The following is a 16648-nucleotide window of genomic DNA, read 5'->3' on the forward strand; positions in this document are numbered from 1 at the left end:
GCATCCCCCCAACCCCTCCGCTGCCCCTCCTAGGGCCCTGGTGGGGAGCGTGGCCGCTGGGGTCTGGGAGCTGAGGAGGGTGGCGGAGGCGGGGGCTTCCTATTCTCTGACAAGCACTTTGTGGGTGTTTTCGGCTTCCCACAAGTACCACGTGACAGCCTGTCCCTCCGCTGAGCCATCGGGGGGCTCCTGGAAATGGGGCAGAGCGACCCAAGACTACACCACCCGCGAACGGTGCACCTGGTGTCGGGACCCGGGCCAACAGGCTTGTGGACGCAGGCCGTGCGGCGTCTGCGGGACGTGCTGTGGTCCCCCAGCGGGGGCTCAGCTCTGGAGTCAGACCCTGTGCGGCACCGACGCATGCCCGGTCCCTCCCCGGTCGTGAACCTTCCGGGCCTGCTGCCGTCCGGTGCCTTGTGCCAGGACCACTTGGGACAGCGGACGGAACATCCTGGGTGTCATTCATGAACCGTGAGGGCCAGGCATTTTGTGGGCACAGCAGAGCTCTCAGTTTAGGGGGTTCATCCATGTGAGGAAACTGAGGCGTTACAGAGTTAGCTTAGGAGCCATCCAGGGTCTGCACCCAGGGGGACGGGGGAGGGGGAGCCCGCGCAGGTTGGGGGGTGCCCTTGGCCTGTGTGGCGAGAGGAAGTGATGAGGGGGAGAGGAAAGGCGGCGCTGGCCAGAAGGGGGCGCTGAGGCTAAGACCGTCCAGGTAAGAGCTGCCAAGGTAAAGGTGAGGTCCTCTTCCCAAGCCTCTCAGAGCTCTCCAATCCCTGCGGCCCCCCGTGTGCTGGTGTGGGCCGGTTTTTATTTTTCAGGCTTCCTGTGGTTTGGTCCAGGTGGCTACACCAGCTGACTCGCCCTGGTGGGATTCCGCCCCCCGAGCGGAGCGGCCCCAGTAGCTGGGTCCCCGCTATCCCAGGCGGCCCTGCTCAGCCCCGATGGCCAGAAGGCCATGGCTTGGTGGCGTGGTTGCGGACGTGAGGCCAGCTGGGATGTCTTTTAACCACCCTAACCCCTCTTTTGGACTCGCCCTCCTTTGACCCAAGCTTGTCAGGGTTGCTCCCGATGGTGGCAAATGAGAGATTGTCATTGTCCCCAACCCATGCCCCAGAAGGGCAGAAAATCCTGTTCAGCTTCAGTTCCAGTCTTGGCATGATGAACATCGTTGTTTTAGGGTTTTTTATTTTTTCATTTTACGGTTAGAAATGCACATTACAGTGTCAAAGGTGCCTTCTCAGGCACACTCCCCTGCACCCCTCCCCAACCCCCCCCCACCCTGCCCCCTCAGTTGAGACTGCTCTGTTGAGATTGTGGAGGCTTCCGCATGTTGGTGAAGATCATTGTCAGAAAAACAGGAACTGTGGTGTGGAGCTGGGGAGCAGCAGGGCCTGAAGTCTTGGAGGAGGGGACAAGCCACACCGCTGGCTGGAGGCTGAGCTGAGAGGGGGACGCAGCGTCCCTGAGCCTTAGCCCTCTAGTTTTGCTAGGATTTGTAGGGTCCCCCCAAAGCCTTCTGTGTCACCAACAAGACAGCTTTTCCCCATCGGGGTCGCTATTCCAAAGAGAAGCCGCCCCCCCTCCCCGCCCCGCCCTGCCCAGCACAGACACTGACACGGTGGGAAATGGACGATTCCTCTGGCCTCCACTCCCTTGTTTGTAAAAGAGCGAAAAGACGCCCAGGTCTCAGGGTCCACGTGGAAACCGGAAGAGCTGTCGGTGACGAGATTGGGACTCTCAGAGGCGGCCTGGCGTGCGGAGGGGGGCGGGTGGCAGAGGGGTCGCTGCTGCTGTTCGTTTCCGGGGCACACGCCCCGACCCCCTTCGCCACACTTGTGATGTGTTTTCAAGGAGCCACGGCAGCTCTGGAGAAAGACGAGTATGATGTGTGGTGATGGCGCCGATGGGTGGCTGCCTGGGGCTGGAGGCGGGGTGGGGGCCGTCCCCAGGCTGAGGGGGTGCCCTCCGGGGACGGGGGGAGTGGGGAGGGGGGACGCGGCGCGGGGTGCCTGGGCGGCGAATAAACAGACTCTGACGTCTGTCCAAACCCATCGAGGGGCCGGCCCTTACACCCCCGTGGGGCTGATTTCGGACGTGGTCATGGCAAAGTGGCACTTGTTCGCGGCTGAAAATTGGGAAAATCTGGGAAAGGGGAACGAGAACAATGCTAAAAACCTCGGCCGTCCCGGCTGCATTATCGGCCGTCTGTATTTGGGGGGGTTTCGATCCCGGACTTTGAGAAAGTATTTATGCATCTTTTTTTAAGCGTTTAAATCGTATCGCCCCTCCACCACCACCGTGCGCGCACACACACGTGGCTATAAAAGTTCCCTCGGCTCTAAATGCCCTTCTCAGGCACCCTGGGCACCGCCGACCTGACCCGGGTGGGGTTCCTCCCGTGGGCGGCCTGCCCCCTAAGGCTGAGTGCTTTCGCTGTTCCCAACGTGCCCTCCCACGGCACACTGGGAAGACCCCCGGGGGTGGCCTCTCACACCTGTCCTCTCTCGGAAGCGGAATCACCAGCCCCATGCTCTCTTCCCCAGGTAGGCCCGGTCGACGCACCGGATCAGGGTGGGAAGCGACAGCTTCTCCCTGGGTCCGAGAAACGACCCTGCTTCTGCCCACTCGAAGGGCTGCTCGGCCGCCTCCGGACAAGGCACGGCCACCAGCAGCGCTCCGTGGGGCCCAGGAGCTGGGGCTGGCGGCCTCTGGCTGCCTGTCTGCCCCCCAACCCCCAGGGCCTGAGACCTGCGGGTTGCCTCTCACGCATCCCCAACAGGAGACCTGGCCACAACCCACGCATGTGCCCTGACTGGGAACCGAACCTGCGATGCTTTGGTTTGCAGCCCACACTCAATCCACTGAGCCACACCCGTCAACACAGCACCGATCTTAACCACTGTGCGTGTGCGAGCAGGAGAACACAACGTTGGAACGTCGGTCAGCGATCCAGGTGGAGGGCCACAGGTGTTCCTCATACTATTCCAGAAACGTCTCTGGAGGTTTGGAATGCTTCAAAATAACAAAAGAGAGGGAAAAGGCAAGCCGCCTGGTTGCAATGGGCTTGTGGCTTGCAGCTGGCACGGGCAGCAGTCCGCAGCCCCCCAGCTGGGACCCCAGACGTGCTCCCGTTGGAGGCCGGCAGGGCGCCTGGAACGCACGGTGGTCGCTGCCATGACCCTGTTTTCCAGAGCAGAAGACCGAGGCCCAGGGGGCAGCGTGGCGGACCCCGGGGGGCACAGTGGGGCACCAAGTCAGGCACAGAGAACTCGGGCTATTTGGGGTGTTCTTGGGGCGCATATCTCTCACACACATGTGGACACACATACATGTTATAGGAATATGTGTGCATGTGTGGACTCGTGCACGCCCATTATTTGTGTGCACATATGGGTGTGTGCACACACATGTGAGTGCCTGTGCACAGCCATGGGTGTGTGCATACACGTGCATGCACACGTGAACATGCATGCCCACGAATGTGCATGTGTGTGCATGAGCATGCTTGTGCGGGTGTGCTCCTGTGCTCACGAGTGCTCTCTCTGGCCGCCCCAGCAGCTCTGCAGTGTGGTCGCCTGTCCGCAGCGGGTCAGCGGAAGATCAGAGAGGGCGTGGCCCCCTTTGCGGCCCTCACTCTGACCGCCAGAAAGTGACGGTCCACGGTGTGTGTGCGAACTTCCCCGGCCTGCTGTCTGCAGGGGCGCCCCGTGGCGGGGTGCCGAGGTGCTGCAGGCACGGCCCTGCAGCGGGGGGGTGAATGTCGGGTGGCTGGCAGAGGGGAGAGGGAGGGGGAGAGGAGGGGGTGGGGCCGGAGGAAACCTGCACGGTTTCCCCACCTGGGAAATGGGACCGGGGGGCTGCAGAGGGCGGCGTGAGACCCGAGGGGCTCCGGCAGTGGCTGGGGGCTCCCGGGGGCCCTGGGTGGGCCATGCCAGAAAGGGCTGGGCACCTCTGCAGGACCCGTCAGCCTTGACCCAGACCTCTCACCGCGGTCAGGCTGTGACGGGGCGCGGGGGCAGGGGGGCTTCTCCCCAAGGGCTGCCGTCCACCGTCTGTCTGTAGGAGGCAGACTGTGCTGGGTCCGAGAGCACACCGCTCCGTCTGTGGACGGGGAGACCGAGGCACGGGTCAGCCAGGCGGCCCTCGCAGCAGAGTTGGGGGGCTCCCGGCCTGCGTGCCTCCTCTCGCCCCCTCTCCTGCCCCTTATCTCCCCTTCTCTTCACCCCCCACCCCCCCAACCCTGTCTCTTTTGTCCACCGAGTAGCACCCGCCCCGTTCCCACCTGCCCCACAAGATCCACCCCTAGGCCCTCGTCCAAGTCTGCCACCAGGACACCGGCGGGTCCTTTCCGGTCCCCGAACCAGGCCCTCTGGACCTCCCAGGATCCCAAGTTTGCTGGGGAGGGGTGGACAGTTTTTAAGCCACATTCCAGGAGGCCCGACGCCTGCCCCTTGGACAGGCCACCCCTCGCCCAAGGCCTGGCCCTGGAGCGCCTGGAGCTGTGTTCCTTGGTGCACCAACCCCTCTCCCTGCCTGCGCCTCAGCATTGGTCTGACCGGTGCTCAGCCATCTTGTTTTTGTAGGATTCTATGTATTTCTTCTTCTTCGAGATGGGAAGGGAGGGAGAAACAGAGGGAGAGAAACGCTGGTAGCCTCTTGCGTGGCCCCAGCCGGGGACCAGGCTGGCAACCCAGGCATGTGCTCCGACCGGGAACCGCACTGGGGACCGCCCCCCACCCGTCTGCAGGCCAGAGCTCAGCCCGCTGAGCCACACCAGCCAGGGCTCAGCGGTCAGGGGTCAGGAGTGGAAGCCCGACCCTGGCAGCAGCTGCAGGAAGGTCCTGGCATCTCCATCCATGAGCGGATCCACGAGCTTCCTCTCCAAAGTCAATGGCAAGGGCGGAAACGGACGTGGCCCTTCTGTCTGGCCCTCGCTTAATAGCGGCGCTCGTAACCAGTGGCCGAGTCTCTGGGGGCGTCCGGGCGGGGGCGGGGGTGGGGGTGGGGTGGGCGTCCCTGCAGAGACAGCGGCCAGGCCAGGCTGGGCACGCGACCGTAGGGTGGACCACCTGGTCTCCCGCGGGGCACAGCTTCCTCTCCTATCTTCAGCATCTGGTTCCCATGATTCTTGTTTGTTTTAAGGGTTCCTTCTGGAAGCTTCCTCACGCAAGATAGTTGGAGTTACAGTCTCATTTCCTCTTGAACTTGGGACCAGTGACCCCCAGTGTGTTTACGTGACCTTCCCCGGTGAAACCGAGCCAGGCTCTGGCATCCCTGCCCTTTCCTGACAGGGGTCTGCTGTGAGCGTGGCCCAGAGCCCGCCGCCCACGAGGCTCCTCGGCCACCTGCCTCCCGCTGGGGACAGGACCTCTTCAGGGGGCAGCTCTGGAGGAGCATGTATCCTCCTCTGGCTCTCCGGGCCCCCTCCCGACGCCGTGGCACCTGTGAGCACGGTGACGCCATTGCCCAGACCTCTGCATTGCACCAGGCTTTCCTGAGGGTCCTCGCGCTCCCCGACAGGGCGGGGCTGTCCTGCCCAAGGCCGCCCAGCGTGCACGCAGCGGGGCTGGGGTTTGCAGACAGACCTGCAGGACGGCAGCAGTGTCCAGGCCGGCCGGCTGTGACCAATTAACTCAACTGGGAAGTCCGAACCCAGAAATCCCCCCCTCCCTGTCCAGACGCTGGGAGCCCCAGCCACAGGCGTCGGCGGGCTGGTTCCCGGTGCAGACTCGCGGGAGGCCCCGGCGTCCCTCGGCTCGGAGACCCTGCCCTCAGGTCTCTGCCGCCACCTTCGCTCTCCTTTCTTCCCACTTCCCACGCCCACTGTGGGGCGTTCTCTGCCCCCAACGCCCGCTGCCTTCTCTTACAAGGTCCCTGGACTTAGGGCCACCCAGGGGACACAAGATGCCGTCGTCCGAGGTCCTCCCCTCCGTGCACGTGCAAAGACCCTTTGTCCAAACAAGGGCACATCCCAGCTTCCAGATGGACACATCTCTGGGGGCCTCGCTCAGCCCCCCCCCCGCAGCTCCACTGGGCTGTGCTCGTCCCACTGCAGCAACCTGACCCCCAGCCAAGGGGACCCCTTCTTTGTGCCCAGAGGGGGTGGTGGGTGCTGCTCCAAGACTGTCCTCCGGCAGCAGAGACAGCAGAACACACGTGTGCATGCACATGTGTGCACGTATGTGCATGAGTGTGTGGAAGGCGGGGTAACTAGAGTCCTCTGAGCAGAGGCGGCTGGGAGAGAGCAAGCAGGCCCCCACGCCCCCGAGGCTGGGCTCCAAGGGCAGAGGGTCCCAGAGGCTTGGCCTTGCAACCTGGGTTCAGCCAGGGGCTCCTCTCCCCGCACCCTGGGGGCTGACAGGGCCCATAGCCTGGCTGTCCACGGGCCCAGAGGGCTGGCAAAACCCCGCCCGGCTCCCTCTGACCCCGGCCCTGGCACACTGCTGGCCCGTCCTCATCAGGGGAAGCCGGCGCTGCAGCCCGGGCCTTGATTTCCGCAGCGGGCCCGGCCCGGGAGAGAACCTGCGGGTCTGAGCGAACTGGAGAAGGCCGGCGTTCGGTGGGAAGGAGCTGGGGCGTGAGCGAGGCGGAGCCAGGCGCTGGGGACCCCGTCTGGCTGTCACCGGGACACCCCACTAAGTGTGTGTATGGCGAAATTTGGATTTCCTGAAAACAGGAAGAAAAAATAAAAACAAAAACATGCACAGAGATGCATTTTTAAAAGTGAATCTCACTTGATGTTTACTTCTTGTATTGTATGCATTTCTGGTTTATTCCTCATTTTTCTGCGTCTCCGCTCCCGCCTGCGCGTGCGCCCTGGGAACGGATCATGTTCACGGTCATGACGTGGTTGTTCTCAGACATTCCCTCAGGGCCGGCACACAAAGGGCTCCTGTGGCGTGACCCAGTGGCTCCAGCCACCGAAACGCCACGTCCACGGCGAGCGACCACACGCGGGGCCGTCCGTGAAGCCTCACGGGTCACAGGTGTGCAGCCAGCGCCGTCTCACAGGTCCCCACGCGTCACCGCCCTCCTGAACAAGCCCCCGGCTCCTGCACAACGGCGTGCACGGGCTCCGCTAGCCGGAACCTCCCGCCGCTTCCTCGGGGGGTCAGAAGGGCTGCCCTCTCGGGAGGCTGGGCACCCACCTCCCGCCTGGCCGCCCGGCCGCCCGGCCGCCCACCCGCGGCTGTGACCTCCCGGGAGCCGGGCTCTCCTGCATGCAGCATGGTGCTGGCGAAGGAGCCTTTTAATTTTGCAAATGCTTCGGCAGCTCCTGTCGGGTGCCTCCTGGAAGGGGCTCCCTGGAGTTCTCAGCGCCCCGCCAAAGCCGGCGGTCCCCAAGTCTTTGATTTACGGGACAGATGTTTGCCAGCTCACACTCAGAGGGACCGAGGGGGCGGAGCGGGATTGAATAAGAATGAGGGTGTCGGCTCCCAAAAGGTGGCACATCTCTGCTCTCATTCCTTGACGCCCAGTATGGTTCAGAGGTCGGGGCTGTTAATGGGCAGGGGACAAATTGGGGGCGGCCACCTGCGGTTCTTCCAAGGGAAGGGAGGGGGAGCCCCCCTTTACAGGTCGGGGGCCGGCGTCAAAGCCCGTGTGCGCCTGGGTCTGACATTGACCTGCCTGTGGTAGCCCCCTGGCCTCTGAACCTCAGTTTCCTTCTCGGTTAAACAAGGCTGCTCTGAGCAGCGAGTGAAAGGGTGCGTGGACACACCCTGAACAGGGCTCAGCACACAGTAGGTGCTGCTCTTCTCCAGGGGTGCCTCCTAGCCACCCAACCAGGCCACTGGAGGGCTGGCCTTGCCCCCCCTAAGGGGTTCCCCCGTGACGCGGGCACTTCTAGGAAGGGTGTCCTGAGGGACAGCCAGGCCTCAGGAAGCTCTGTTGGTCAGCTTCCCGGTCTCTGTGAGCCGGGGGCCTGGCTCGAGGCCACCGCACGTGGCACAGACTGCACGCGGCGGGACTCCGGAGATCCGGGGGTGATGGGACGGGGCAGCCCTGTCTAGGAACGGGGGGGGTCTCAACCAAGGGGTGACGTGTGGGGGGGACGGACTCCAGGATACCCGTCTAGCCCAACACGGCACCACGTGACGCCTTTATTCATGCGTTTATTTACTCCGGACGTCTCCCCTGCACATGCCTCGCAGGGGAGGGACCTCGCCCACCCTACACGCCCCCGTGTCTCCGGCCCGGGGGGCACAGTGCAGCCGTGCAGCGAGTGCCTGTGGCAGGGCCCTGGTGGGGGAATGTGGGGGGAGCAGCACCCCGATACGCCAAGGCCGCACGTACAGTCCCCTCATCTGTGCCATCCCCCCAGGTCGGGGCACAGGCGAGAATCAAACAGGGAATGCATAAATGGGCAGAACAGCTGGCCCATGTTTCTCTCTCTCTTTAAAAATCAGTCAGCCCCGGCGGGTATGGCTCAGTGCACTGATTGCCGGCCTTTGAACCAAAGGGTCGCCGGTTCGATTCCCAGTCAGGGCACATGCCTGGGTTGTGAGCCAGATCCCTGGTGGGGGGGGGGGGGGCGCATGTGAGAGGCAGCCACACATTGATATTTCTCTCCCTCTCTTTCTCTCTCCTTTTGCTTCTCAAGTAAATAAAATATTTATAAATTTTAAAAAAAGACATTTAGGCCCTGGCTGGCATAGCTCAGTGGATTGAGCACGGGCTGAGAACCAAAGTGTCACAGGTTCGATTCCCAGCCAGGGTACATGCCTGGGTTGCAGGCCATGACCCCCAGCAACCGCACATTGATGTTTCTCTCTCTCTCTATCTCCCTCCCTTCCATCTCTAAAAATAAAATAAATAAAATGTAAAAAGAAAAACCTTTAATAAAATAAAAATCAGTTAAAAACAAAAAAAAATATTTGTGGCAGGAGCAAAGTCACGGGCAGGTGGGGAATGGAGAAAGATGCTGGGCACGCTTTGCTGAGGTCCGGTCCAGCCCGGGGTCCCCAAGGACCTGGCCTCGACTCCGTGTGCCCCTGCCCTGGTTCTCCTACGGGCCGGGGAAAGGGGTCCAAGGAGCAGCAGGGGAGCCGTGGTCCGCCGACCCCACTGCCGGCAGATGCGCCCTTATGACCGGTGGATTCCAAGCGCAGCGTTCTGCAGCCCCCAACCCGGAATGGTGCAGTGTCTCCCTACAAGGGTTGGGGTAAAGGCATCAGAGCCCGCTCACACCGTGGAATAGTACGCGGCACAGAAAAAGGACGGCCGGGCAGTTTACGCGTCTACACGAACGAGTCTCACGACCACATCGGAGAGGGAAAGGCTGGACACAGACCGAACGCCTTCCTTCCAGAGGCACAGGCCGGTCAGAGCAAGGGCGTTGTTATGGAAACGCTGGGGCTGCGGTTGTGTCGGGGCGAAGAGGGCGGGTGCTGGGCCGGGCAGGTCCGTCTGCCGGCGGGCGGCTGGGCCTGTGGGTCTCACTGAAGAACCGTGGGCGGACGACAGCGCCATCTCATCTCATCTCACTGTCTGCGGCTCGCACGCTGTTTTCCGCAGGGGGAGCCGGTGAACGGGCCGACGGAGGGTCCCCCCGGAGCAGTCTTATCTCCGCAAGGTGAGATGCGGCGTAATTTCCAGTTTGTGTTAATAAAACCATAACCATCCCCTGAGCACCTGACATCTGTCACCTGATGGTGTCCTCACAGCAGTTTTGAGACGTAGTTTTTACGACCCCTTCTCACACCTGGAGAGCCTGGAGAAGCCCACGCAGAAAGCCGGGAACCCCTTTGGCCGCTACGCTGGCTGGGCTGGGGCTCCGGGGGGGGGGGGGGCAGGACCCGGCCACCCCTGCCTGGCCCCGACCTGGGTGCCAAATGGCGGGGCTGTGGGGCCTTCAGGCCGTCCCTCTCGGGGGCCTGCCCCCCTCCTTGGGGCTATAAGCAGGCTGTAAAGCACTTTGGGGCCAATTGGACCAGGGCCGGGAATTGCACCCTTGAGATGAGCTGGTTCGTGACCCCATAAATTGCCCCAGGTGGGAGGCAGCTGGGAGGCCCGAGAACAATGGTGGCCAGTTCGCTGGGGGCTGCGACTCTTCAGAGGTGTGGCCTCCCTCGGGGCCCCCTGGAGGGCCTGCAGCAAAGGTGGATGGGGCCTGGGCTGCCCCAGGGCAGTGGCGCGTGGGGGCGCCTGGAGGTGCTGCAGGGTGCTGAGCAGCACAGACCGCAAACCTGGAGGGTGGGGCCCCTCCTGGGGGGGGGGCGAGCCGGGCTCCTCGGGCTGAGAAAAAGGGGTGCAGATTCCGAGCACCCACATCAGAGGGGCTGAGGCGGGCACCTGCCCCTTCCAGGTGCGGCGGGCCGACAGGAGCGCTCTGCGTCAGATCCCGAGGTGACGGAGCGGGCGCTGGCTGGCACCTGCCCTGCCTGCCTGCCTGCTGAGGGACGGCAGCACCCAGCGCTGAGCCGGCACCTGCACCTGCTGCGTTCCGCCACCCTGCTGGGCCAGGCAGGGAGGGAGCCTCGCGGCCCGCGTCTCCAAGGCCCGGAGAGCACGCCCGGCCCGCCCAGGCTGGGGTGCATCCCGGGGGTCCCCCCTGGAGCTGGCGACCCAAAGCCCCACCTCTCACCATGGGCATCATCGAAGAGGCCAGGGTGGCACTGCTGTGCTGGGCAGACGCAGCCCTGCCCCCGGGCACGCCCGTGGGGGGCGGCAGCTTCTCGGGGAGCCCTTGCTCAGGGCTCAGCCTGCACAGCTGTGCGAGGCAGACCTGCCGGGACCTGCACACGAGGCCGCTCACACGCGTGTGCGCGCCTGCAGGTGCGCCTGCCTCTCCGGGCAGCTCGCCCGTCACTTTCATCACATCCTCAAAGGGGTCCCGGATCTTGCAGAAAGAGGGTGGCCGGAGTATGGGCGCCCGGTGGCTCCCCGAGGGACGCGGCCTGTCCAGGCACGAGTGTCGGCCAGCCTGGGGGGTGGGGAGGTGTGGCAGCAACCCCCTCCCCCACAGGAGCCGGGACTCTCCCGTCTGTAGAGAGAACGCACTTTCATTCAGGGCAACGTGACGGTATCTCGGGGCTGGGCCCTCCCGTGTGGGGGACAGGAGGCTGCGGCGTGGAGGGATTTGCCGGCTTATCCCCGTGCGTGCAGCCCCGTGCCGCGGCAGAGGGCGCCATGGTGGCGGCGGCGGGTGCGTGCCCACCCTGGTTTCCGTGCGCGGGAGCTGGTGCCGGCAGAGGTGAGGGCCGCGGCTCACATCACCCTCGAACCCTCACCGCTCCCACCGGGGCCTCTGGTCCCACCGCCAGGGGCAGGTTTAAGAGCCGGAGGTCAGAGGTTGCCCAGGCACCCATACCAGGCCAGGGGGCTGACCTTTGTGTGACCAACTCAAAGGACCCTGGGACCCGAGGAGGGGGCTTCAGACCCCCGGCTGCCATCTGAGATGCTGCGTGGGGGTTGATCCTAATCGCCCCTAATTTAGGGGCCAAATGGCCAATTAAGGGACCATTTGAGAGCCAGAGGAGCAGAAGAAGAGCCGAAGGGACAGATGAAGCCCCGCCGACAGCCCGCCGTCGGGGCTGGTCACGGGGCGCGGCCCCCGGGGCGGGGGGTGCCTCCCCTCCTGGCACCGGGGACCTGTGCCCCCCACCCGCGGAGCCCCCTCACCCCGTCACTGCACGCGACCCTCCTCAGTCAGTGCTCACCGTCCGGGGGGCTGGGGAGCGACCCGTGGGGGGCAGAGCAGAGTCCTGCCCTCGACTCAGTTCTGGGTGTGAGTGTGTGTGTGTGTGAGTGTGTGTGTGCGATGGTGAGGGTGAGTGTGTGTGCCCGTGCCTGGATGTGCGAGTGTGAGTGTGTCTGTGGGTGTGTGAGTATGCGAGTGAGAAATGTTTGAGAGCAGGTGTGAGTGTGCACGTGTGTGCACGCATGCGTGTGTGTGTGTGTGTGTGGTGGTGTGTCCAGAAGAGACAAGTGACGAATGCACGAACAAGTGAATCCATCCCACAGCCCCTCTCCCTGCCCCCACTTGGCTGCTTCCGACGGCTCTGTTCTTGCTGGAAATTCTGGGTCCGGGCACTCGACTCGGCCGGTGTTTCTGCTCCCGGAGGTGATGTCTGTGTGAGGGCCACGCAGATGCCCTGCGCCTGGGGGCCTGAGCAGCTCCTCCAGCCGGCCCCTCCCCTCCAGGGCCTCAGGCTCCCGAGGCGGCCTCTCCCCACAGACCGGGGGCTGCGGCTGGGACAGGCTGGGTCCCCTCGGCATGACGGGCGCAGTGTGCCCTGGGCCTCACTCTCCCGGGCCGCGTGCTGTCCCCTGGAGAGCTTCAGAGTGGGGACAGTGGTGGTCCCCGGCCACACTGGTCTGCCCGGCTGCCCCCCACTATGCCCTGGCTCTCTGCCCCCTCCCTGTGCTCCTCCCTGTGCTCCTCCCTGTGCTCCTCCCTGTGCTCCTGTGCTCCTGATCCTGTGCTCCTCCCTGTGCCCCTGATCCTGGTGGGAGCCCGGCCTCCCCCACACCCATGCCCAGGGGCGTGGACAGCAGCCCTGGACCTGAATGCCCAGCACCGGCCAAGCGTGGAGGAGAGGGGCACCCCCCCAGGAGGCACCCTGCGCCCCGATCCCGCACATGTCGGGGTCCCATGGTGCTCACCCGCCTGGCCAAGCCCAGCCCCGGGCTTCACGCACAGTAGGTGTGCACGGGGTGCCTCTGCAGGGCCTGAGCGTGAGCGAGGGAGCGGGTGGGTGAACGTGTGGCAGGGAGGAGGTGGCGTGGTGCCCGAGCAGACAGGTCCCAGCTCTGCCACTCCTGGCTGTGTGACCTTGTCTCGGGTGAGCAAGAGTTTCGGGGGGTGGCAGAGGGGTCCACAGGACATGGGACCTCTGCTGCTAAGACCAGGACGAGCCGGTCACCCTCTTTGTGACAGAGCCCCTGCCCAGACCTGAGAGTCCTGGGGACAGGGACAGCCACAGAGAGGCTCTGTCCCCTCCGTCTGCCTCTGTCCCCGGGGAGGACGCCTCAGCTGCCGCTCACACTGCAGTGCAGCCAGGAGACGCCGCTCCGGCTTCTCCCCAAGACTGCCCGTGATCCGCCTGGGTCCCAGGCACCCGCAGGGGTGGGGGGACCAGCGGGGAACCCCCAGCCTTGCCTGCCCGGAGGGTCCTAGCCCGGGCCTTGTGCTTGAATGTGTTTTGGCTGAAAGTAATTTGCTTTTCAGGCTAATTCAATGATCTCCTGGGGTGGGGGGCTTCCTACCTCCTGCCTCCCCACACCCCCAGGCCACTCACCATTACCATCAATTACCATAAAGCCCCTCTTCCAAGGGTGGGCCCTCCCCCCTGGCGGCCGTGAACCCTCTGATGCGCACTGGTGGCCCAAGTGCCAGACGCCCGCCGTGGGAGTGGGAGGGTCGTCGGCAGGGTTGGCGGGGCGAGGTGCCTGCTCACAGGAACCCAGGGGTCTCCGGGGTCCGCAGACCCTGCGACACAGTCTCCCGAGTCTTCAGAGACCCCCGAGGCAGGGGTGAAGTATGCCCACTGCACGGATAAGGAAACTGAGACTCGGAGAAGCGGGAGGCCCTGCCCGGGGCCCCCTGAGGGGAGGCGGGAGGTCAGGGGATTGAGAGCAGGGTCTGGGGACCTCAGGCTCCGCCGCGAGGCCGTGACGGCGCGTCCTCAGGGGCGTGCCCGGAGGTTCCAGCCCCAGAGCATTCGGGGGGATGTGAGCTCACGGCCCCTTGGCGGGGTCTGACAGTCCTGGCCCCTCCCCGTCTTCTCGGCTCCAAAGGGGACCCTGGAGCAGGGTGTCGGGAGGGTCCCGGACGCGGGGACGGGGGTGGGGGGGGGGGGGGGTGGAAGGAACCTCCTTGGACCAGACGCCTCAGGAGAGGTGGCCACGGCCACGGCGGGCGTCTGAGCGACTGGAGGCAGCTGGCGCCCAGGCCCGGCCGTGGTCCCACCCCCTCTGTGGCTCTCTCTCAGCACCCCCCCCCCCCCGGGGACCAGCGGACCCTCCGGCACGTTCCCCGGGGAGCGGAGCCCTGGCCTCGGTGCCCGTTCAGCTCCGCACAAACACCGAGACCCACCAGGACAAGGAGAAGCGGGCAGAGCCGGGCCCCCGTCTCCCACGCGCCCCGTCCGCCCTGCACTGCGGCCAGAGGAGAAGAATAAGGACTTTCATGGAGGCCCTGGCGGCGGCGGCGGCGCGGGCAGGAATGCACAGGACGGTGACCTTTCGCGGGAGACATTCTCCCTTCGCGCCGCCCCAGACCCTGCTGGCCTTCCCCGGGGCCAGTCCGGGGCCCTCCCTGGACCCGCTTCCTTTCCCTCCAGCTGGAGTGTCTGGGGCAAAGGCCGCTGTTTGGGGACCCCCGGGCTGGGGCGCACCCCGGGGCCCCTCTCGGCTCTCCCTCCTTGAAGAAGAAGCTCACCAGTGTCCGGGAGCCGTGCTCGCGGGGCTTGGGGCAGAGGCCACGGGACGGTGGGGCGGGAGGGGCCGAGTGTCCCCAGCGGCGGTCAGTGGTCAGGGCTGGACGAAATCACAGTTTGTTTGGATCCCTGAGCAAACTTTTGGGGTGATCACGGGATGGCCGAGGCCCTGGTGGTCTCTCACCACCTGACAAACCACCCCAAAGCTTAAGGCTTAACACACCCGCTGTTGACTTGCTTGCCATGCTGTGGTCTGGGCAGGGCTTGGCGGGGAAGGTTCGTCTCCACGCCACACGGTGGGCCGGGCCTCCCCCGTGGGTGCCTCTCCTGTGGGTGCCTCTCCCGTGGGTGCTACCAAGGGGGAGCTCGGCTGGGGCTGGAACGCCCCAGATGGCTCCCTCCGCCGGATGGGCTGCACAGCCTGGTCCGCCTGGCATCTCTCCTGCTCGCTGCTGGGCTTTTCACCAGGGCAGCCGGGCCCCGGGGACCCCCCAGGCGTGGTGGCTCAGGGCTCGGGAGGACAGCGGGAATCGGGCCACCCCAAGGCCTGGACCTGGTGCTGGCCCAGGGCTACTGCCACCACATTCTGTGGGTCCAAGCAAGTCCCAGCCTCGAGGGAAGAGGACACAGACACCCCTCGTGACAGGAGGTCGCTGGCTACTGTGTGGTTTGGGACTTGAGGCCGGGAGTCTCCTGTTCACCTGGCTGAGGGTCCGTGATCGGGGCAGCCTGAACCCTTCATGTCGGCGGTGCGTCCCCCACCCCCCGGCTCCAACGAAGGAAGCCACCCCTGCGGAGGCTGTGGGGACAGATGGAATTTCGACTTCATCCTGGAAAGACCTTGGTCCCTGAGGGGTGGAGGCTGGGGAGAGGGGTGGTCAGCTTTCAGGAGACACACCAGGGCAGCAGCCAAGGTGGAGAGAGAATTAGTGAGAGCCCTTTCCACTGTAAGTGAAGGAAAACTTAACCTAAGATGTGTAGGGAAAACGTTACGGGGGGATGCCCTGGCTGGGGAGCTCAGCTGGTTAGAGCATCTTCCCGATACGCCAGGGTTGCGGGTTCGATCCCCGGTCAGGGCACACGCAAGAATCAACCAGTGATGCATAAATAAGTAGGTGGAGCAGCAAATCTGTCTCTCTCTCCTCCTCTCCCCCTTCCTCGCTCTCTCTAAGATCAACACATTTTAAAAATTAAAAAATATATATGGGAGAGTTATTTATTGATTTATGCAACCAAGAAGCAGTCAGAGAGAGGGCTCTTCAGGTCCGGCTTGTTCTAGGAGTTCAAAGGGTATCACCAAAACCTAGTTTCTCTCTCTCCATCTCTTGGTTCTGCCCCCAGATAGTTGCCCCTAAGGGTGGCAAGATGGAACAGCCCCCAGCCCCAGGGGATGGGGGTTTCCCAAGTCCCAGGGTTCCCCCTGATTGGACGAGCTTGGGTCACGTGTCACCTCTGAACCAATCACTGTGGCTAGGGGGATGGAATGCTGCGGTTGGCCAGGCCTGGGTCACGCAGAACTGGTCGTTATCAAACAGATTCCGGTTGCATTTGTATGCATCCCGTGTGCCTGCTGGTGCCTGCACATGCCTTCGCTGCACGCGTGTTTGTGTGTCATGCACCCACATGGGTGCTCCAGTGGCTGCTGCAGGGCCCCTGGTGGGTGTCCAAGGCCCATGAGCCTGCCCATGGTCCCCTGGATGTCTCAGGTCTCTGGGGTCCGGAGCCTGGTGCAGCTCCCAGGAGAAGGGGTGAGGCCCCCCGGATCCCCACCGACGAGGGTGCGGGCCGGCAGTGCTGCAGGAGAGAGCTCTGCGACCCCAGCCGGAGGGGAGGCCAGTGCGACCCCGAGCGCCCATGGGACGCAGACACAGCGAGACGGGGGGAGGGTTTCCATGAGCAGAGCTGCCGCCCAGCTCCCGGGCATGCGGCCAGGTGAGCCTCCCCACTCCCAGGAGGCTGGCCTCGAAGGCGAGTCCAGTGGTTCTCACCAGTGTCCCCAAGAACATCCTGGTCTCCCTGGACACCGTGGTGGGCGGCCTCCAAGGTGGTCTCCAGCAACCCCCCCCCCCGGAACCTAGGGCCCTTGGGTCGCCCCCTCCCACTCTGAAGCCCGTTGACCTGAGGGACCCCGTAGGGGGTGGCAGGAGTGAGGACAGTGCAGGACTTTCAAGGTGCCACTGCTCCCGCCCGGTTCTCTCTCGGACCGCTCACTCTGACGGGGGTCCAGCCCTGTCGTGGGGACGCCCGAGGGGCCCCATGGAAAG

This window comes from Phyllostomus discolor, chromosome 6 (genome assembly GCF_004126475.2).
Source record: "Phyllostomus discolor isolate MPI-MPIP mPhyDis1 chromosome 6, mPhyDis1.pri.v3, whole genome shotgun sequence".
In the NCBI taxonomy this organism is placed as follows: Eukaryota; Metazoa; Chordata; class Mammalia; order Chiroptera; family Phyllostomidae; genus Phyllostomus; species Phyllostomus discolor.